This window comes from Siniperca chuatsi, linkage group LG16 (genome assembly GCF_020085105.1).
Source record: "Siniperca chuatsi isolate FFG_IHB_CAS linkage group LG16, ASM2008510v1, whole genome shotgun sequence".
Classification (NCBI taxonomy): domain Eukaryota; kingdom Metazoa; phylum Chordata; class Actinopteri; order Centrarchiformes; family Sinipercidae; genus Siniperca; species Siniperca chuatsi.
This window is the reverse complement of record NC_058057.1, coordinates 10924183-10948857: the sequence shown is the minus strand read 5'-3', so window position 1 is coordinate 10948857 and position 24675 is coordinate 10924183. Positions and strand designations below refer to the sequence as shown.

Genomic DNA, 24675 nt, shown 5'->3' with positions numbered 1-24675 from the left:
AGCTCAGATGTACCGTATGCCAGAGGAGGAGTGTGTGGGAGGGAGCGTGTATGTGTGCTCTCTGGGTATTTCTGCAGACATGTGGAGGAGGAATGAAGCACATGAATCCACAGACAGAGACAAACAGAATGCCAGGAGTGAGAATAGTGACAGCAAAAATTAAAACATGTCAGCTTGAAAAGTGTGCCTTGTGCTTATGTTTGTGTGCATGCAAATTAGAGAGAAAGCAGAGAAAGTGGAAAAATCCAGATTCATGCTGTGTGAGATAGCAGGATTACTAATGGATTTTCCTCATTGAGAGCCAGCCACTAATGAGGAAGCAGGCAGAGAGAGGGCAAGCGGCGGGTCGGTGGAGTAGGTCAGAGGGAGAGATCATTGCTATGCAGGTTGCAGGTAAGGGGGCCAGGATCACAGCACTGGATTTGATGGTTTGGAGGCAGTCTAATGAGTTATGCTCTGAACATAACTTCGCTTAAATCCATGATTGCAATGTATCCCTGCTAATGGTGATTTTACTTTAGTACGGTTTGCTTTACTGGTGTTAAGACCAAGACAGAGTAAGAAACTGAAAGGAGGACTTAAACTGGGATTAGATTTGACGCAAGGGGTTTAACAGCAGTCTTCCCTTAGGTACCTAAAGTGTACGTTTTGGTTTTCAGTTCAGTGACGGATTTCACCCATTGATAGCACCACGCAGTGCAGGTAGGATGTATCATATGTAATCAGGTCATATCTATGCTATATGCCATGCTATAATTATATTCCTCACAGTAACTGTGTTGACATTCTTTCATTTACTTTGTGATACAGAGCCAACAGTGGGCTACGCACATACAGAACTGGAGTTACAGCAAGGTAATTCATATTTCACCTTGTCTCATTACTGAATAAGAGCCCACTGCCATGCAATCGCAGTAGCATTTCTTTCATTCACTTTTGTGATACGAGCAGCGCCTATTTATTGAATATGGGACTATTTGTGCAGTATTTACATTGTTACATGACAGAGAGGGGGGGAGCAGGTTTGCATTGGAAATGGCGTTGCTAAATGTGTGTTACTGAAAAGGAGGGGGCAACTGAGCCTTGCTTGTTGTCTTCACTCTCAACAGTTTCTCTCTAAACTTGTAGGAGAACCTGCATTAATTGATTTTTTTTTTTTTACCACTTGGGGACAGCACAAAAAGCTGTAAACACAACATTGGCTTATGATCAGATGTTCATAGACAGTTTAGCCAAATCATCTAAACCACTTTATTTGGAGGTAAAACCGAAAGTGAGGGCACCCAAAATATCAGTTGTAATCCCTCATTGCACGGAAAACTGTGTGTGCAAAACTACGCTAAGTATAGTACTGTGATGAAAGCTTACAATGGACAGTTTTGGTAAGTTTGTCTTTGTTTTCTCTTCCAAATAAGTCTGGCTAACCTGAACCTGTCTGACTGCTCTTGTTTCTTGCCCTATCAGACTTCTTTTTAGAGATGTTGCTGCATTCCCACATCTCAGCAATTAACTTTGTGAATACACTATCATAACTGATAGAAAAGATGACTATAGCTACAAAAATAAGACTCAAGTTGTAATAAACCGTAATTTCCCTTAAGGAAATCTAGGTCCTGCACAAGTCTGTTGTCTCGAGTGAGACAGCACTGAAGCCCAGCCTAGATTGAGCAGTAGGAGCAGGTTTCTAGCAGCAGGCAGAGAGCAGCATGTAGCCTGGAGACCTTGTTAGCCTCTCCCCTCTGATCAATGAAGAATGACAATGCCAGGGGCTAGGCAAAGTCCCATGGGTGCTGCAGTCAGCCAATGCGTGCCAGAAGCACTACCCACCCAAAACGGATATCATGTCAAAGACCAACATAAACATTAAGTGCTGCTGAGACCTTCATGTTAAATCTTTAAGATGTTGTGTTTTATGTCTTGTTGATTCTCACTAGGGCTTCACGTGTAAGTGCATGTCTGTGAATGTAAGCCTCAGAGATAAGACATCGGGATGAATTGTCAAATAATCTGAAGGGTGCACCTCTCATCATTTATAAATAGACAAAAATATATCCTGTTCTCCTCTTGCATTGAGGAAATACACAAAAGAGTGCATTATCACTCTGCAAGCATGCTGAACACCCATAATTTATGTCATATGAAGATGATATGTCAACATACAGGCTTTCAGCACAACTGACAGAAGCCAAGTTTAACCCTCACCCCTCTGAGACACACAGTGGGATGGTTTTCTATGCTAGCTTGCCCTCTAGCTGCAGTGTTTGGAAAAGTAGACAGGTAATGTAATTAATACCATTTCATGTTTTACTAAAGCCATATGAGAATGAAAGAAATATCTAATGACATTCAAGTGATTTTTTTGTTTGATAGGATGTAGATGAGGGTTCATAAGGTGATGAGCCACAAGATGTTATTTCTGCAATCGAGCTCAGCTTTCATTTGGAGTTGAGATTTATTTTTATACTCTTATCTTTATGACTCTGCTTGAGCTGCTTTGGGCACGGTTGTGGGTCAAGTACTAGAAACTGATTCAGAAGAATAACGGCTGCTTGATCCACAGGAAACTTCACTAAATAAAAGAAGATGTTGTGCTTCTATTCTGCATCACAGAGCAAAGTGTTTTTTTCCCCATAAAGGTGATGTTAAGGTTGCGCATGCTGCTGAAAAAGAGAAATCCATGAAATAAACATCAGTTCAAGTCCATGATTATTTGTGCCCATGCACCATGCTCAGGTATAATTTTAAACCTCAAATGATATGATGTTTAAACTTGTTGATTGATGGTTATTTGAAAGCAGTTTGAGGATTGATTTTTTTAATCCTGGATGAAGTTATCTTGAATAACAGTGCGCTCTTATTTTGAAATATGGGCAAAATGAGTAGAGCATTGAAACCATGATCATCATTTATATGATTGGCTGTGTGCTGATCATGGGATTGCAGGTACATGAGGAAGGTGTGTTGGGAACCCTCTGAGCATGCACTGGGCAATAGATTCATGGGCATATGTCTCATTTTATATGTGTTTCTGCATTTGTTACAGGGTCATTTTGTTCTACATTGTGCTCATTGTACAAAGTTTCCACTGTTCCCACACTTGGAATGGTCAGATTACGAGTGATGGTGCATGAGTTCCCAATGGATGTGCAAGAGACTTTTGCCTGATAATCATCTGCTATAAAAATTAAACCTTACTAAAATTTCTTAAAAAGCTGCTTTAATTGAATGACCAGTGTTCAGCAAAGTGAGTTATGCAGATAATCGTTTATTTAAAAGTTTTAGTGTTCAAATGACATATTCCCATTTTAATGTCAAACGCCATATGTTCTGGCTCTGTTCAGTCTTTTAACAGTCAGAATCTTTTAGTCTTTTTGCTCATTGTATCTCAAACTAGACATGGTTTGGTTGTTTTTTGTTAACAAACTTTTATTTATTATGTTTTATAACGTATAAGTATAGGTAACTCATCATTATGAACATTTATTGTGATATTTACACATTTACAGATCATAGTAATTTTACAATAACCTGCATGTTCTCTTCTAAAATCATAATTATATTAACACTATTTCATTATAAATCTAAGAAAGAAAGCCATTTGTAATTCAAATTTATTTAATGTATGGGGTTCACCCTAAAACCTCTTGGTCATGATCCAGCTAACTGTCGATAAGCCTGCACTTTTGCAGGTTTGGGCTTAAGGACGTGTTGCTCTGACAACAGTTCCAGATAGATTTTAAACCAGCTTCAAAGAACCAAAAGATGCAGACTCATGTCAAATCGTCAACATTCTAATCTGGATAACTCAATTATCCATGTATGAAAAACAGGGCCCAGATCAGCTGAGCAAAACTAAGCCTGTGATCATTCACATGAAGTCATCGTGCTTTAACCATTTACATTTTACACCTATCAAACATCCAGTGAGTTGAAAAAAACAAGAGGATGTTGAACACTGTATGTTTACACTAATGGACTTTGCCAATTTTGCAAGTAGATGAGAATTTAAGTGCTTTGGACAAGGTCAGGACATTTCGGTCACTGCAGCATCAAGCCTTCGTCATTGTGACAAGCTGGGCTGTAACAGTCTAAAAGACACAGGTTAATTAGTGGGATTCCTTGCCACTATTGCCCTGAACTAGTGACTAATTGAATGGCTTTATTACTGCGGCTTTCTGCCTAATTAAATTGTTCTAATCTTATTTGCAAAGTATTGTGAGGTGTAAGTTCAAGGTGCTCCCATGAACTCTGGGTTTGTCGCAGCATTAAGACAAGGCAAACTCCCAAGCTACACACATGAACATGTCTATACAAATGCCATTAAACTGAATATAACCTGAAAACCAGGAAATCACCACAATCCCTCACAGTTAGATAACAGGAATACTGTCAAATAGTGGTCTGAAATGCTTTAGAGACCACAATCAAGTGGTTCAGCTGACAAATGCTCAACAAGACAGAGTAAAATTAAAAGCAACCAGTGACAGTGTTTATCCCTCTGGCAACAAGCAGAGCTCCTCGGTCGCTGAGAGACTGTTCAGTTCGTTGACTCCTCCTGCAAGTGGTGACAGAAGCCCCTGTCAGATAGACCATCACTCACTGTAATGGTGTCACCAGCTGAACAGTGCTGCTGGTTGCAGCTCTCAGGAAGCGCAGATGCATTACATGCCCAAGAGATCTGAATTCACACAGGAAACAAGCATCAGAGAAACAGGCTGTCATACTGACTAGCTTTTACTCAACTCAGTCAATTAGCATAGCTGCTACAGGATGCTCAGCTTTTTTCACCATTTGAATTCAACAAGGAAGGTTGAGTAAACATATACAACACCTGACCTTTCAGACCATTTTTCAAATTTAGGAAAGGGATTTTTCCCTTTAGTTGCAGTCTAGTGCTTTTCTCCAGCGACTGTACTGTCTGAGATTATGTGCCTTGCTTGAAGGTAGACTGATATTAGCTAGTAAGCGTTTGAGCTAATCTTTCAAATGACCTAAAACATGTAGCCATCCAGTTTTGAGTACAAAAACCTCAAATTTAGTTTGTGCACAATGTCCTACTAAAGTTGCTAACAAATAGCTATATTTCTTAAAACTCAACTTTGTCACACAATCTTAAAATCAAACCCATTTACTCAGTAGTCTGTTAAGGGAATAGTTCAATATTTTTTGGAAATACGCTTATTTAGAAACAGAGACAGTTTTGTGGAATACTGCTGAACTCGTGGTATCCTACAAATCTGCACAGATAAAACTTACACCCTGCCTGATCTCACCTCTTGGCTACATATGAAGTCACAGGCCAAATGGATAGCCAGTCGAGCTAACTGGAACCGAATAGATGTGTGGCCAAGGTACCACCTGAGGATGTCGAGAAATCAAAGGAGTCCTGGTATTTGCCTCATCATGCAGTCTCACACAACATTAAGGACAGGATTGTCTTTAACTGTTCGTTCAACTACAAGGGACAGTCACTGAATAGTCAGTTGATTCCAGGGCCCACTCTCGGTCCTTCCCTCCTCGGAGTGCTCCTTAGATTGTGCCAGCAACCAGTGGCCGTCAGTGGGGATATCAAAGCCATGTTCCACCAGGTGAGGCTTCTTCCCACTGACATGACACTGCTCCGCTTTCTTTGGAGGGATTTGGTGAGAACAGAAGAACCAACAGTGTATGAGTGGCAAGTGTTGCCCTTTGGCACAACTTGCAGTCCCTGCTGCACCACCTACGCACTGCAGTGACATGTGCAAGACAACAAGGTAGGCAATGAGGACATCTTGGAGTCCATCGAACATGCGTTCTATGTGGACAGTTGCTTGCAAGAAGCCCAGGACCTGGTGAACAAGATGAGGAAACTGCTCTCTGTGGATGGCTTTGAGATCAGACAATGGGCAAGCAACGACATCACTGTCATAGAACACCTGCCCAGTGAAGCTAGATCTCAAAGCAGCGAGCTGTGGCTTTCTCAGGAAAGCCCCAGTCTCCAAGAATCCACCTTGGGTCTACATTGGGACTGTTTACGAGACACCCTAGGGTACAAGAGCTGAACACTGGAATCTTCCCTGCCCACCTTGAGACACATATACAACGTTCACAGTTCCCTGATCCAAGTCAGTTCTCCACATGGAAAGATCTGTTGCAAGCAGCTCATAAGTCCCTTCATGGGGTGGTTGATGTTCTCACAGGGGAGGATCTAGCCTTGAGATATAATGATGCCGAGTTGCAAATTATCAGGAAGGCTCAAGCTGATTCCTTTCCAGATGAGATTAAGGCACTTACCTCAGACAAACCTGTAACTGTCTCAAGTCATCTGTCCTGTCTTTCACCTATCTATGAGAGTGCCACAGGGCATATCAAAGTGGGAGGGAGGCTCTGCAAGGCTGTAGACCTGGAACCTGAGATGATCCATCCCACCCTGGCCCAGAATGTGGAAGAAGGATGAGGAATACCTGGCAGTAGGTCAAGTGGATCTTATTATTGATCCCCAGTATCCTCAAGCACTCAGGCCCATAGGAAGAGTATCAAAGGCCTTTGGCCTTTGAGATGATGGGCACATCCGATCAGCAGCCATCCAGGTCCATGACAAGGAATATGTGTGACCTGTTGTCCGGTTGATTAGGCTCGCTGCCATGAAGGAAGATGGTGATGATTTATCTACTTAGTCCTTATGCTGATGGACTTCCTTTGTGTGTACAAAGTTACAACTGCTATAACTTTGGTGGCAGCTGTGCAAAAGTCCCATGATTGAAAATGAGACTGCCACTGTTGCTAGGTAGTTTTTAGGACACCGCCCCTGTAGACTGGACTAGGAAACCCCGTCTACTCACACATGTGGCATATGTTGTCAGTTTGCTGTGTTACTCTCTTCCTTTCTGTGGAGCATGATGGATGTTTAACAATATGTTGCCTTGCGTGAATGTTTACCAGGTTGGTGAATTATATACATATGTCTTGTTTTATTATAAAAGAAAGAAATTGAGGATTAATAATCTAATATTGTGTAAGGTGTAGAAATGTTGTGCTAAGTATTGCTAGCTACTTCAGGCTGCTGTTTCAGTTGTGGTAGGATAGAATTAAGTTACTCTGAGTTTATATTTAAACCATATAAGAATGTTTAATCTGTTCGTATCCCTAGGTAGATGATATTATTGTACTAAGTCCTGTGTTTTTGTTTGTAACTCCTGTTCATTGTAGACCACTGGTAGCACTACCCATTCCACCATGAATAAAACATGTTAAATGCATCAGACACCTCGACCTGAGTTCTTCTGTCCTCAACAAAAGTCTCCACCTTACTCTCTAACTGGAGTCATTTTTGAAGGGTTAGCCAGCCAGATTAATATCCAGAAGGTAACCTTCCCTCCATCACTCAGTGTCTTCAGGTTGGATCCTTAGGGCTGTGTGGAGGTGGGGGTCTGGGGTCTGCATTGCTGTCTATCTTTTCTGATATTACCACTGAGCGACACCAAGGGTAGACATTTTGAAATCTTACACATAGTGACTTTAAAAGTATTTTGTAGATTTAACAAGGTATATTTTCCAAATATAGTGTTTTTATGGTATTTTTTTAAAATAATGCCTTGAAATTTACAGTTTAATTAAAAAAAAATTTTAATTCAAAAAATAGTAAATATTGATTACATCTATGATGATCTTAAATGACCTTTTGTGCAAACTAAACACCTGCAAGATGTTGTGTGGATCACTCCAGTTGTTCCATAACCTTCAGTCACAGTTTCTTTCTTTTTACATGTCCTTCAATGCAGATGGCTTCACCACAAAGCCTGATTTGGTTTGAATGTGGACCGATGTCAGCTTGGCACCAGAGATGGTGTCAGCTGGACAATGATAAAATAGCATGCGACTTGTCAGGAACAGCATTCATTGTTGTTATCGGGGTAATTTATTGTTCGGATGTACTGAAGCTTTGCCATGCCCTTCTGGGGACATTGCCATTCACGCTGATAGGATTGGCAACAAACTGCGACAAGTTTCATTGCTGACAGACACAGAGTGAAACACTTGAGACAGCCTGAAACCGCCTCAAGTCATCTGGATCCTATTTACTTTGAGGCTCTCTCCTTTTCATGTGAACAAATAACATGTATATAGCTACTCAAGCACACACACACACACACACACACACACACACAGGCAAGTTTATGTGTGTCTTCCATCACAAACTCTGCCACATCCATCTGTAAATCTGATAATGCTACTTGATAACAATGCACTCTTGTGCTTGTAATTTGGCAAATCACTTTCTATCTGTCTTTCCAAAGTTGACAGTGACTCCTGTGTAACTAAAAACAAGCTTAAAACAAGACTATGTAACTTCTGAAAAAGAAATAGCACATTCTTCCTCTTATAAATGAAAAGTTGAAGTCATAAGCAAATAAACGCGCCCTTACTCAATTCAACACACTCAAGGGTTTTGCTGCTGTATGACAACTAGCTAATGGTGTCTAAAGTTACTTTAATTTGTGTTTAACTTTAGATAGACATCACTGTGTAATGGACATTGCTGACTTGTTTGTTGTCTTTGTGACTCTTTTCTGCTTCTGCTACTGTTACACAATGTTTAGCATTTAGCGTTATACCTTATTTGTCACTTGTGGCCACAGTGACTGATGTTTGTTAAAAGTTACATAGTTTCACAGATTATATGATAGTGTGAAAAGAAAACTATACCTGCTAGAGTTCATCTTTCTGGCAATGTTGGTGTGGAAAACTGTGCACATTAAGTTACCATTCTGAGAACTGAAAGAATCTGCGATGTGAGAATTCATTTAAGCCAAGAAGAGATCTATTTTGGTAGGATGGCACACATCTTCATGTTCAGTTTATTGCATTTTCATCCATAGCCTATTGTTTTGTATTGCTACTATAATAACCAACACTCCCTCCCAGGGATCAATAAAGTTAATCTTACTTTAAAACTCCACCTTCTCCTCCCTGCTGCCACAACAACCTCTGCCACACACACTCACGTACACGTACTATTTATTGATGCCCACATCAATACTATAGAGACAGAAGGACATGAGTACACATACACAAAAACACAAACACATCCCACAGCCAAGCACATGTCTCATCCTGCTAAACAAACATTCACACTCACACGCAGACACATACACACACACACACACACTCCAGCCTTTTAAAGAGAGAAGAGAAGCCTCTTAAGTTCCAGCACATTGCGTTTGCGATGAGACCAGTGGGCAATCATCGCCCATCTCCGCCAGTGAAATGAGCCCAAAATTGTGAAGAAAAGAAGGCCGTTTTGACAGGCGGGGTACAAATACAAGGCGATAGAATCTCAATGAGGCCTGAAAAAGGGAATGCATAAATAGATTAGATTGAAGGGACTGGAGCCACACAGAAAGCAAATCTAATTATGAGGCGGCTGTGTCTCCTGATTTTCGAATAGGGGAAGCTCATCTCTACCCAGCGGAACCTGCTGGATCCACTCGGACAGCAGAAGCCATCGACGGAGAGAGAGAGAGACATAGAGATGCATTTCATCTTCTAATAGGGAAAATTTCATAGTGAGCAGCACAGACCCAGGTGCCAGAGTCATTTGAAAACAGAAATAGGCACCCAACTGTAATAAATATGGCAGCTGCTCAGGCTACTGTGACACCCATAATGTTCTTGACAAGGTCTGGATGGAGAAACAACATGGCCAATTAGGATTTGTCTGAAACTGCTGTCTGATGTTGGTGAAACAAAAGGCTATAAGTGTCATTTTTATATTCAAATCCACTCACTTTAGAGTGCGAGTGACCCCTCAGTGATGAAATTTCCACTAAGCAAGATTCTGCTGCAAAGTGGGTTAATAGAGCCCTTACTGTGTTCATGCTTTTGCTTAAACATTGTTATCTAGATGGACTCCATTTTCTTAATTTAGCCAAATATAGTCTGATTGCAATGCTTCAAATCCAAATGAAAAGTCACCTCACTGCAGGGAGCAGAAAATATATGCCACTTTATTTTAGGATTGGATATAACAATTAAAATTCATTTTACAGTAATTATACAGAATCAAATTAAACACAGAGCTGTTCCTCCAAGGAAAGTATAATGCATGTATGTAATTGAAATACTCCAGCATCGTAATGGCTCACACAATTAAATATGCATTAGTGGAGCAGTGTCCCTATCAGTCAAAAATAGTGTATTTCACTGTCAACAGCCACAGTCGGTCCACATGAGCTTTAGGATTGAGCTTGTTTAGGGTGAAATGAAAATTGGTTTAAAGGCCACTGCTTTTAGATATTGTCTGTCATAGTGCTTTTCCTAATTATAGATGCTAATGCAATGAGCAAATAGAAAACACTCAAATGCCACTGTAAATGCAGGGATTCTAGTGGTCATTACTATTATCTGTAATAATTGTTATTCATGTTGTATCTATCAGTAAATCCATTCACAGCACAGCAGGGAGCCAAAATACAAAAGGAGGTATTTTCGAGCTCTACCTCTCTCATAGTTATGCACATGCAGCTGGATAAAAACCCAGCGTTAACAACTCAATCAAAGGCCAAATTGAATTAAAATGCAGGTTAACTCAATTTGTTTAGAAGAACATTGTTCAAGGTGCTCATTAACTTGTGCGTATCCTTGCAAGCAAAGGAACCAGTCTCCTGGTGTGGTTGTATGACCCGCCGGCAGCGATACACTTCCCTTCAGCGATTTGAATTATGAAAAAGAAACATACACACACACACACAAAATCATCACAGCACAACCAGTGCTCTTATATTAACTCCTGCCTGGTACTTCAAGGATATTATATATAATTCACTCAGAAGCAAAAAAGTGGAAAATGAAAAATTGATTTGTGGAATGTACTGTAGTGGAGAGATTTTATTTCTGCTCCCCAACACACATCTGCCTTTTTGTTTGCGTGATGGGTGACTTGAAGAAGGAACATCGAGGGGATTTTAATAAGACAGCATGCAGCCACAGCTGAAGATATTAGTAATTACATAAACATAAACATATGTGTTAGTGCGTGTGTGTTTTTCAAGGTCAGCTGCAGACATCCATCACAGTATTTCTAATTACTACACCAACAGTTATCTTCAGATAAACGCTTAATGTGTCACGGGCTATCTCCACCATGTTACATCTTTATTATCATTGCAGAGTGCCATCTTGCATCCATTCAGTCAATCACAATGTCCACATGACCCTTGACCTCTCTGCTTCCCCAATACCCATCCCCAGATGGAACAGTTGGGCTGTGCACTTGACTGCGACCTCAAACATGCCCTCTGCCCACGTTCCTGTGAGCGCTGTCTACAGTGATAGAGTGGCTAGCTGGGAGGTGTAGTCCAGTCACCCAGGGTGCAGCAGTCCACCGGGTGGGTGAGTGATAGGTAGCCCAGAGGTCTGCCAGGCAGCAGGTGGAGTCAGTGACTCTGTTGCTCGGTCAGCGCTGCAGCTCTGACCTTCAAACCAGCACTATCATTCAATCTAGCTTCCAAACACTGCGCTCGTAAACACTTTTCCTGTCGTCATTAGCGTTTCAAGGCCAGTTAGATGCCAAAATTTTGTCAAGAGTTTAATACTAAAACAGCTCCAGAAACTGCATCTTGATGAATTATGGATTAAGGGATAAGAAAAATGTCTTTGTTATCCAGGTTTTCCTTCTGTTATTCTGTTGTTACCCCCTGGGCCAGTGCGCACCATTACGGCATAGCAGTAGCCATGAAATCCAAATTCACATCAGGTCCCAGCGCTTTATTGGATACAATAAACTCCATCAGCTATCCAACTGATACTGACAAGCGTTATTGACAGTCTAAACGTATATTCATCATAGAATCCATCAATACAATCTCCATGGTGCTGCTTTTTGTTTACAGAAATAGCCTGCATGTTTCTGTCTGTGGTAATGACTTTGACTGGCAATAAGTCCCCACATAAGTGTTGTTTGACTTATTATGCCTCGCTGGAACAATAATTCACCTTGGAATTGGTAGCTGTAAACACTGATTTCACACAGTGTTTCTCAAAGTGAGTCAGAGTGTTTCATAAGAACTTTTCTGTGCATTTTTTTAACTGTAACATCAATGCAGCATTTTAATTTGGATATGAATCAAAATGCTCCAATGTGAATCCTGAAACTCAGGGTGTGGAAAGTGATTAACCAGTGCTCTATCCTCGCTCATCTCAACAATTAATTATGATAAGCCCTCAAGCAAGGCACTTAAACCTGTTTATGTTTAGGTTTAAGACTCTGATTTTCCTATTATCCTGCCAGATGTTAATATGGCCACTGCAGATGTATGAATCCAAAGCCGGGCATCGTTGGAAAAGAGCATGCATGGTCAGCAAACCATCCCTGGACAAATACAAAAAAAATAGAGAGAAAGAACGTTATCCTCGATCAAGGATAAGTCAAGCCCCCTCCTCCACAGCCTGATGCTTAAATCCAACACCAGCTCGCCAAATAAACCTTGAGCCTGCACGCTATTTCCCTGAGCCGTAGACCTTGACCCTGCACGCCACTGGCTCAAACAAATTCCCTCTGCCCGGGTATCATGACTGCTGCTGTGGAGGACCAGGCAGATAAGACATGATGAATGCAGATTGTTTGCAGTGTGACAGACTCATTCGTTTACAGTGGGATAGTGCCTTCATGAGGGGCAATGCCATGCAACCCTTGGTCTGAGACGGACTGAAGGAGGAAGGGAGAAAAAAGGAATGAAAGAAAGTGAGGACAACAAAAGAGGAGGAATATAAGGTGTAAGAATGAGAAGCAAGAAGTGCAAATGTAATGGAGGAAATGAGAGACAGAGGAGTGAGGAAAAGACAAGTGTGTGGAAATAATGCTCATACAAGAAGACACTATGACAGAAAGAGTTGCAGTTTGATATCAGAATGGCAGTGAGAAGAGTCCATTTTTCCCTTTAGACAGGTGGTAAGGAGAAAGAAATTGGAATGAGAGGAGTGAGAAAGGACATAACAACAAAGTGGGCAGAGAACAAAGGAGAGATAGAGAGAAAAGATGCATTCAGCACATTCCCGTGTCTAATCTAACGGCTTTTATCGCTGGGCTGTGGGATTTATGCTTCTCCCTGACACACAGACAAAGCCCTGTCTGATACTCTCCATGGCAACTGAATGTGGTGACTAATTTTAGGGTTGCGGTTTGGATAACACTTCAGTTATTAAATCCCCATCCGACAGCTTCCATGCTGTGTGTTCTCTGAACAGAAGAAGGGTTGTTTAAACATATGGGCCTGGAGTTTATGTGACAGAATTCCTCTGCCATACATACAGTGAGTTTACAGTTTTCACAGATTGTTTATCTTAGAAAATCTCACTGATTCATCAGTCCCTCTGGGTTTCACATATAATGCATGAGACAACAAGCATGACTATGATAAAATAAAAGGGGTCCCTCATAGTGACAAACCCACAGAGACATATCACCCAACTCTACAGTTCCTCTCAACGGCACACAGTTTTTTAGCCTATTTTGGATATTTGTTTTGGTTTTCTGGCCCGCCAGTTGGCTTTCATCAGCTTTGTTTCCAGCAACAGCAGGTAGCTCTAAAAACACACTGCATGCGAACTGCCCAGCACCAAACGGCAAACAGACAAACTTAGCAAGTAGCAACTGACCATAGTCGAGCCTTTAGCAGCTAAAGAGTTGCTGGCAACCAAAACAGAGTTAAAAAGAGAGTAAATATTGGACTTCAGTTTGTTGGGTGGCCAGACACAGAAGTCTGAATGAAGGCTAATGTTGCTCTGTATCTACCGGATGTGTAAATGGAAACAACAAATTAAAATTAAAGAGACTCTTGCTGTATACGGTTATAACATTGTTAAAGTTGATACTGAAAATTCTTTGACCTTGGAGGCAGCAGGGGACGAAATCTATCTATCTCATCCCAAGGTCCAGTAGCTGTTCTGTAGCCTTTGATTGTTCTTGGCAGTTCACTTCAGTAAATTTTATTTGTATAGTAACAGATAACAGATCCCATTGCACTTTTCCTATACAGCAGGTCTAGACCGTACTCTTTATAATAATATTTATAGAGACCCAACAATTCCCACCAAGAGCCAGCACTGTCAACTGCTGTTTCCAAATAGAACTTTGTATCTAAACTTTTAAGCTGACATGGGCAAGAAGTCTTCAAAGTGCTCAGGAAAGAAATGTAAATTTGAACATTTACATTTCCATGACAACTCTGTCTAATGATCGATCGTGATACGTTCAAAAGCTCCCGAACATCTACTGAGTGGACCTTTTGGCGAGATTGTTTTTGTCAACAGTGTTTAAAATCCTTATGAAAAATGTTGCTTAACATATCTTATTATTAATTGTCTATTTCAATTTAATTTATTGAATACATTACCAGTATAATCCCTCTTATTCATGTTGAACTGCCAGATATTGAGAATTATTGTGTCATGGCCTCCTGCTAATTTAGATCATCTTTACATATTGTAATCACAAATCATTGTAAAGTCATTACTCACACTGTTAGTGGTGTAAGCTTCAGTCTTAGAACTAGTAACTGTATTATTAATTTAAATGCAGTGTGATTAGACTTGTGCATCACATCATTTACTTGTTATAAAGTTTTTTTTATGTTGTAAATGTTTTCCAGCACAGGATGAGCAGAATTAGATCACAATGCACCCTTTAATCAGCACTGCTTGTGCTTGGTATATATGGCCAACAGAGAATTAAATAATTGCTCATTTTTGTGAAGCCACATGTCTGTGTCTGAATAAATGTTAGACGACAATCTGCTGCCGGGTCCAGTTGATGTGAGAGGTCGGTGCTGGTCTGCGGTGTCTGGTATCAGATTGCCAACTTCTTCACAACAACACTCTACACACTCAGCTGTGACACAACAGTGATTTCACTGAAGATGAGCTGTAAGATTCAATAATACATGTTAATGTTCCACTGTTTTTGTGGCTCAGTGAAAACACAACCAGTCTCCAAACAGACTGGTCCTGCTGGCTGATCCACAGCTGACCTCATACACACAATAGGGTCAACACACATCCACACGCTCTCACTCACACACACACACACACACACACACACACACACACACACAAATAGGCACTCTCTTTACTCACATCCAAATATGTGTGGGCGTAATGCAGCACATAGTTGTATCATCTTGTTATGGGGATGAGCTTGATCTATCGCTGTGGAGATACAAATTTCTATTCCAATAGCAAAGTTGGCGTAGCTGTTTTCTTTTCTTTTTGTCTCTCTGTGTGTGTGTGTGTGTGTGTGTGCACTGCTACGTATCAGGCAATCAGGTAGAGAAGTGTGGGAATAATTGTAGGTTTTGACTCTATTATTACAAAGAAATGAAAGTGATTTCTCATAGTCAGAAGGGTTTTCTTGCTTTATATGTCATAGCCTTGAGAAAAGGGGTACATGAAAGGGAAAATAGCAGAGTTCAGGAGACAGAGCCAAAGCATGTAAGATAATTCAGCTGTTATTTTGGGGAAACTTTGTTAACTTACAATGCTTATCTTTTTCTCTCTGGCTTGTTAGTAATATACTTTTTGTCAAACCTGTTGTATTTTTTTGCAGTATTTTTGTCTTGAACATGGTCATTAAATGTATTAAGGTGACTCACACTGCCATCCAACTCTAATTTACATCTTAAATCACATTTTTTCCTAGAGTTTCCTGCACTGTATCTTCAACTAAGAAATATGGCTGATAGCTGCATAATTAGTTTAAGAAATCTTGCCATTTGCATCTACCTCTAAATTATTTTTCCTGCCGGAGCTTCTTCAAGGCCTTATGAATAATGAGATAAATCTCAGTGCTATGGAGATTGGATATCGAACGTTTTACCATATAGCACTTTGTTAATGTCCAACTTACTGCAAAACACCTTCAACTAACGCAGAATCATTGCACACGCTGAGTGAGAAATGATTGACTGCTTAATTGATCTCTCCTTTGCCCATATGTGGGTTGTTATCCCAGCAGCCCACAATTATTGATGAATTACCATATCATCAATATTTAAGTTATCTCTCACTGAGTAACCAAAAAAAAGAAAGATTATAATGGGCTGCAATTTGTAAAATATTCAGAGAGAGAGAAGGGATCTCTTAGACCAGCTCTGTCTGTGATGAGGGAGTAAACGTTCCAGAGCAGTGGCGTCTTTTTCTCCCATTACCAGGAGGGCAGTCGTCCCCACTGGCTCCAGATCGACAGGGGAGTCAGACGTTGTGAAGGACAATTGGCAACTTGTGAAAATTTAATCAGGGCCATGAATTAATCAATAAAAGGGGGAGGATAAATGAAGCAGGCTCATGCACCTAAATGATGGCAGGGGAGGCCCCGTGGCCCGCTGCTCGGTTACTTCCTGAATAAATAATTTCCTGTGAAGGCCTGCAGTGTCCTGCGGAGCAACTGCTCCCAGACTCAAAATCTTCTCCCTCCCGAATCTCTCCTGTGTGGATTTCAAGGCTGCGACAGAGAGCAGGGAGAAATAGACTCACTCAGAATATTTATCACACACAACACCAGATAATTTCTTATGGGAGCCAATTTGGGGAAAGCTTTTCCTGTCAATGTCATGCAATTAAGCTTTATAACCCAGTGTATCTGATTGCTATTTACTGTAGCATGTTGGAACTTAATTGCTATAGTCTTCACTCACAGGGGAGCTAGCTTAATATTTTCCTCTGTCCATAGGCACTTCATTTTATACTCTGTGTCATGACTACAGGCTATACCTCTGGTTAATACGTTGGCATGGAACCACAGGAGGCTGATGGGTTTTAACAGTGGGCTGTTGGTGTAATTATGCAGTTTGAGGGACCTGATTACTAGCTTGCACCGCAGAGATTGTTACAGTTTTGAGGCCAGCCACTGTAGTAAAAGAAAATATCATCACACACACTGTCACACGTTGAGTGTTGATTGCAAACCTCACAGCTTGTGTAGCTCGCAGAAGAAGCTGCTCGGCTGATCACTCAAAAACACATCAGCCTTTCCAAGTGAGCCTTGAACTGTTTCCTGTGTTCGAGGTCAACTGGTTCCCTGATGGGCTGCACACTAAAGCTCCACACAGCAACACTTGGAAAAAGAATCATCCCGCCATTCGTCTGCAATATGCATTCACACATATTTGAGTTTACTTTTCTAGCCAAGTGAATGTGAAATCGAAAATGTGAAGTCACCTGGCATGGTAATTGGTAACTTGAGCCCTAGCAAGGATAAATCTGCAGGAACGAAGTCCACATCGAATTGAAAATGCATGCTTGTGGAAAGATTGTGGAAGAGAAAGACAGAGAGAAAAAATTTGTTTTAGGTATGCAGCTAGGACCTGTATGATGATGATAGATAGATCTGTTGATTGTAAAATAGAGGATGGAAGAAGTTGAAGAGAAGCAACAATAGGAGAGAAAAAGAGAGACAGGTGAAAAGAGAATAAGCTACCACAGGGGAGAGAGTCAAGTGTGAAAGAGACAGAGAACAACAAGAGAGAGGGAGTCAAAGACAGAGAGACTTAAACTGGCAAAGCCAACCTTGGCTTCCCGTTGGCACTGTAGTGTGCTTGGAGCTAGGTATGAGTCTAGGTAACCAGCTATAGCAGCATGGAGTCTCCTGGGCACTGTTCTCTTCTATCTCATCCTCAGCACTCAGTGGAGCACAGCAATCGCCCCTCTCCACACCCTGCCACAGAGCTGCACCCGCAATTACACCCCAAATTAAATGAGTCTGGGACTGAGAGCTTGGGGGGGTCCTGAACATGGAGGGGGAGGGGGGTGGATGGTTTGGCAGATGTGCATACAGATTTATCATGCCAGCTCTGGATCTGAGTGGTCTGAGAGAGAAAGTGGAGAGAGAAGCACATTGAGTGATTTAGAATTCATCTAAAGCCTGTTGGTTTAGAAAGGGCATTCATGCAGGGAAATGACTTGAGCGTTTTTGCAGAGATTCGGTGTGAACAATAGTGCATGTACAAAAGATATGTCCCTTGAAGACGAAGCAACAATTTGTTACTGTTTTTTATGCAAATGGAATCCTGAGATCTACATTTCAGCTGCACAAAAGGGAAACTGCGTTGATACCCTGTGAAGACAGACGAAAAGGAGAGGTTAGAAATTGAAATAGTAAATGGCAGATCACATGTCATTTATGATGACAGACTAAAGTCTGGCAGTAAAAACGGTGACTGCAAAATAACAGCTGCCAACAAGCTCTTCTGAGTTTGCATGAGTTGCTTAAAAGAGTACTCAACCCATTTAGCATTGCACCCCTATAACATTGTCAGACTAATGATGGACAATTTATAGAAAAAAGATCAAAATCAGTCCAGCAGAACCAGATATTGTCTTTTTTATTCCACACATTCTTCTTCCTTCTCAAAACCTGGTGCCTACATTACCCACAATACAACTATGAATGCTAATGTTGCTCTGTGTCTGTGAGATGTGTAAACAGGCAACTTTGTGCTAACAGGTTCAACAGCTTATTGTGCTGCCCCCAAGTGGCCAAAAAATGCTTTTTGCTTGCTTGCTTTACTTAAATTTAGAAAATATTACCTAAAAGTAGCTAAAGCCCTATAGCTTGCCACAGTGAAAAAATGCTAAATGAAATGAGTAAATCAAAGAGAAAACAACACAGGGCAGTTACAGTCCATCAGAACTGTAAACCGTCAGCCCCTCCACCTGCTTTAAACCGGATGGTATGATCCTGGATGTGTTTTTTTTTTTAAACTAAAAGTAAAAGATATGTTACTGGCATAAACAGTAAACAGAAAAATATTTCTACAAAATGCTTACAGTATACGTGGTGTGTTGTGAATGGACTGAATGTGGAGGTTGGCCTGGACTGACGTTAGATTCCAGGATTCGATTCCTTCAATAACAGTTCAAATATGTCAAACACTGTCTACATTCTCAAAAACACAAATGATTATCACATGTTTTCACCTGAAAAATGTCCCCAAACATTCAGTCCACTATAAAGAGATACTATATTCAGATAGCAGCCCAGGAAATAGTAGTAGCTTTCTTGGGAGCACATGATTTTAGGACGTGACCACCTTGTTTCTGAGTTAGGGTTAAAAGTCCTAGTAAAAATAAGACAGATGCATTTTTAAAATTCTCTCTCTGCTGCCTCAGCTAAGCCCCTCCCACCAAATGACATATGATGATAGTTAGCTTGATTACATATCAGCATTGCACAGATTACTTGTTGTAGTGCTGCCGTTAGCACTTACCTGTCAAGAAGGAATAGGGCAACCTCCGATACGCTCTTCAGCCACTCCTGCAGCTCTCACCATCTTGAAAATGCCTCTCCGATGTTAACCCTCGTCTGATCTCTGTTTTTATTTAGCGCTTTCTTTTTCTGTCTCTTCTCCTCCAAGGTCTCCCTTCTTTTGGCTTGTTTTGTAAAAGGAGGTATTGGAAATTGTTCACAAGTTGCCATAGCTCTTGACACAACTCCTGTGTGCATGCTGCCAAGCCTAGAAGAGAGGAAGGGAGGAACAAGGACACGTAGAACCCAGATGACCCTTGTATGTACAGAGTTGCAGTGATTGGGTATGTTCTAGCTAAACCTGATTGGTTGTTTGATTCAGAGTAGGTCCAGTTTTAAAAAAAACTAAATACAAAGGGGCGGGCACTCACAGGAAAGGAACCCTTCAATTAAATATTGTTAGTGACATGCAATGGTCAAAATTTGTTATTTCAACCAAAATTATAATGAAATAACATTGTTTACACCAGGTTTAAAGCAAAAAGTTAAAGGAAAAAATAAATATATGTTCTGGCATTTCCCTGTTCTTCCACTTTCTCCTCTCTTTTTAGCCACAACATTTTATTCACATCACACCACCGGATATTGTCGCTTGAGATACATGAATGTGGTTTAGAGACTGATGAGGAGAAATCCTCAGTTGAATGGAGAAACAATGAATACACTGGGACGGAACCCTTGCAAGTGAAACCATTGCCTTTTAAGAGAAGACAGAGAGAGACAGGTAAAAGCTAAAATTGTCCCAAACTGCCACATCATTCCTTAAATCAGCCCTCACCAGCACTCTCATTTTGAGAAATAAGAAGGTTGTACAAGCCTCCAAAAAAGCGAGAAAGTGTTTTTGTATTGTAGAGCCCAATGATAGAAATTTGGGAAATTACAACATTCTCTAATATTTGAGGACACTTTGTCAAATTACCCCTCTTACATCCTTGGGACCATTTTCTTTGACTTTGCCAGGTTGAATCCTGCCTCATCAAGATAACAAATTTGTATGGTGGATGCATTTTGCTCCTGGTCCATCACTCTGCAGCGATACAAACACAAAGTAGTTTTGAAAACCTCTCTAATCACACAATTACAATAAGCACACATATAATTCAAATTTATTATGTATTCTGAAAGTGGGCATTTACATGTCTAAGAATACTGAAGGACAACACATTAACATACAGTGATGTGATCTATATATACTGTATGTTGGTGCCTCAGCTTCTTCACTTTGCCAATTTTCCTCTCAAAGGCAACCCTAAAAAGACTGATTCATTACAACTCCTCTTCAGCCTGTTGATGGTTGAGAGGATCACAGTCGATGTGCTGAAAGATGCCACCTTTATGTACAAACAGCACTCTGAAGCTCTTCAAGCTGACTGGGATGATGTGCCATCACCATGTTACATATTCCTGTCTCCTGCTCAGGTTTAAAGGTTGCTGTTGTTTCACCAGCATGTGATTCAGCTCTGTAAGTGAAAACAAGAGGGAACAAATGAACAAAGGTGTGCTCGACACATACAGTATACAGATTACTATTAGCAGGTATGAGAACTGGATTGCACTGTAAACCTATCACTAAGTTTGTGTGTAAAGTGCTTGCATAAGTTCTTAATAACAACTAGCTAGTTTCAAACCAGTGGCTTACTAAATTGGGTTGCACCATCAAACTTAAAGTTCCCCTCCAGGCACGTTTTAAAGTATGTAAAAATATTCTTCTGTGATTAATATTTTGTTTAACATGTTTATCCCACATAAAAAGTGAAAAAAAAACTCTGAAAAGGGGCTGGAAGCACATGTACTCTTTCTCTACCTTATTGAGAAATTCTGGATCTCTGAATGCCCCGCCCTGTGTGTACAGTGGACAGACATCTCCCCCTTCAGTAGAGGAATGTGAAAACACCTTTCTACTGACAAATGTTGCACAGATATTTTAGGGAACATATGCATAAGAAAAACACATTTTTAAGTGGAGGGGTACTTTAATAATAAATGCTTTAGCAAGTAAAAACTTTAGTAATGTCTAAATCGGTCGCTACTATCTGTAGTGTCGTCCAATCAAAAGCAATCAATTATGTAAACAAGAAGTCACTGTGGCGTCACAAACTGTAGCATAACTTTCAAAAAGTGCTATGCTAACCTACAGTAACTGACACTGTTTAGTCATTTAGCCTGACGTTATTTTTAGGATAATGGTTTTTTTTTATTTGAGGTATGTTGTGTTTCTTTTGTTAAATGTAATTTAAAGTCTTCCCAAATTACATCGTTGTTAAACGGCATTTTGATCAAATGTCAGGTCAGATATGTGTACCATGTTTCAGATGACCTCCTTTTTACTCTTCAGTCTAAACATCAGTTTTGCGAGTTGGTTCAGTTGGCTACGCAGCAGTCACACCTGGCAGGTAGCCTACTGGGTGTAAATATTTTGTAATAACTAATTTCTTCATAAGAACTAGCTGTTAGCAGGAGCTTGTCTGGTGCAACCACTTTTAATTTGATGCATAGATCTCCAGTTAGTAAACATGTATTTTAAACATTTTAAACAGGCTATGTTTGAACTTACAAGGAGCTGGTGCAACCAACACCCGATTCTTCAAAATGGTTAAATCCTTTCAAATGTGGCTATCTCTTCACCTTCAGGTGTTTGCTGTGTAATTTTCTATAACATATAACTGCATTAATTTAGCACGTGTGAATTGGTTTGTTCCTGTTCATGTGAGACGGATAGCATTGGTCTCACAACAGCTCAGACTGAATTGATTTAATTCTCGTGCAGACATTAGTGTTTACTGGTTTGCAGAGGCGCATTTTACTTTTGCTTTTTGGATGAAAGCAGTAAGTAATTCTAAAGCATTATGAGCAAATAGGTCCATGGTTAGGGATTTTAAAACATTGTTTAGACATTGGGCAGGACACCCTCTAAGCACTGCTTCAATGACTCAAAGCGGAAATGAAGGAGACAACAGGGTGACTGGCCCATTGCACTTAAAAAGAGACACAGAAAATAGAGAGCTTTTCTTTGTTTTCCTCCAGAGAGGGGAAGAGAGGGCAGGAGGTGTGTTATTCTGTGTGAGCAAGACTGAATGAAGCGATGGCTATGAGGGGAGATAAGGTTCATTAGAGGAGGTGAGCAGGAACAAAGCGTAATCTCCATTTTAACCTTACTTTTAGAGGAAGGCCGCAGTAGCTGCTGTGATAAAGGACTAGTGCAGCCCTAAGCTATGCACAGAATACTGATTAATCCCTTACCATAGTTATCAGGAGACGTCAGCTAATGCTGTGATGGTGAATCGCACTCAGCTGCTGTGGCTGAGGACATTTTTTCTCTCTGTCTATCCCTTTCTCTTTGGTCCATCCGTCTCTCTTCACGAGGGGAGAATAGGCGCCTGGGGCCTTTGACGGCGTAAGGGGGCGTTAGTGTTTTGATAAGTATTGATATCAATCTTATAAATCTGAATTTAATGACCCGATGTGCCTAGACTGTGGACATTTGTCATGGAATCCTCATATGAGGAATAAAACTAAATAGGTTCTCTGAAATCACATTGACTCATTCAGACAGAAGATCGCTTGCTTGTGCATTTTAAACTATGACGATGACAACCCTATGTATTTGTGTTATCGACTTACTCTGCATCTTGCCAAATATACAGTGCAGTAACACAAAAGAAGGCACATTTTCATCTGGAGAGCATGAGACGACCCTAGGACTGTGAGAAAGGAAAAGCAACAAGAGATGTGAAGAGGGAAAAATAAAGGAGAGATCCTACAGAGGAAAAGTGTTTGAGCCTCAGCACGAGTTCTTACCATCTTTCCCTGTTTCCCTCCACCTCCTCCTCCTCCTCCTCCTCCTCCTCCTCCTCCTCCTCCCTTCCCTCTTTCAGACTGTCTCTCTTGATGGATTGGCCCATCAGTTAGAAATAATTAGGATGAGCTGTAGTCTTGTCTTGCTGAATGCAGTATCACCAGGGAGCAGGGTCAAGCCTTAAAAGCAGAACTCCATCGTGCTTTCACTTTATATTCCTAGGGGCAGATTTGCACATAAAATTGCATCATTCTACTTTATTACTCTGATACCTCTGCAAAGGATCATGCAAAGACAAGCAGATAAAGTCACGTAGCTGATGATTTCACCTGCTACTTCATGGAAACTGTATGTGTACAGCATGTTGTAAGCTGTTTTTCACCTGCATAAGTGCCAGCCTCAGCTTGATCAAACATAACACCAAGACAGTTAATGCACACATTATACAGTATAACTCTTGTCACTGTGATATCTTGGCCTGAGCCTGAGGGCGTCATCACGTACGCACTTTACCCTTCTCTCTGTCTATGTTTTGATTCATTTATATGTAGAGAATCACTCACTCTTCAGCAGATGCTCTTGTCCACTTGTCACGCGATTCTGCAGGTTGCTTATTAAACCATTTTCACACTTACATTCCTCAAGTGTGTGCTGTTTATTGAACTCCAACATACTGTCATGATAAATAGATGCATTGTGGGACCTGCGTGACTCATGGATGAAGTGTTCCAGTGTTGAGTACAAGAGTACAAAATGAAGGTGGGCTGTCTGTCTTGCAGATCTTCAATGAGTGATTGGTTTAACAAAATAAGTCGATTGTTTTTTGTTGTTGTAATTTAGTGTTTATGTAAGTTCAAATATAATGAATTCACAAATACATAACTTTAATAGCCAGTGCAAAAATATGCCCCAGTTTTTCTAATAGTGGTCCATCTAAAGTCATTTTTTAAAAACTGTTGGTGTCTCTATGCTAAGGCACTTCTTAGTAGTTAAAAGAGAAACCTAGCAATAGCATTACCTTGCAGTTCTTGGTAAATCTACAGTATGCTAACAGGGTCGATGTCAACCAATTAGCTGATTTTGACAACCAATTATCTTTCAGTTAAAACTAATTAACGTGTTTTAATTTACTGTGAAAAATAAGCTTCATTTGTTTTAAATATTGTGATCATGTTGACCAGCAGAGAGAGAGTTTATTAAGGGAATTACACAACATTGACAGTTAACAATAGTTTTGTGTACAAGGCTGCATAAATTCAGAGAAATCAGATTTTTCATCTCACTGCAGCTTGAACCCAAGATTTTAAGGAACGATCTATAACACAGCACTAAATAAATCGTATTGTCTCTGTCTGTGTAGGAAAAGAGGATGGCAGATAGCCCTGCCCATTCCAGCTGACACCTTTCTCCACCTGTATGGGTTGTTATTGCCATCTTGGGAGCCTCGGCCTGCCTACTGTATCTGTCGTCTGCAGCCTGCCTCTCTGTCCTTTACACTGATGAGCCCTGAGCCCCAGTGGACCATCTCACCCTTCCAGATAATGGCTTTTTTTTGTCAGGACAGAGTCTGACCTTCTGCTAATCCCAGTGAATCAGAGTCATC

At 40.6% G+C, this 24675-nt stretch overlaps 1 long non-coding RNA gene across 1 annotated transcript; it reads left to right on the top strand.

The window, feature by feature from the left end:
• Nucleotides 1–665: 665 nt before the first annotated feature.
• On the top strand, nt 666–24540 carry LOC122863638. Its single transcript, XR_006375052.1, has 3 exons — nt 666–702; nt 811–855; nt 24433–24540. It is a non-coding gene; the product is annotated as an uncharacterized LOC122863638 (long non-coding RNA).
• The last annotated feature ends 135 nt before the right edge of the window (nt 24541–24675 follow it).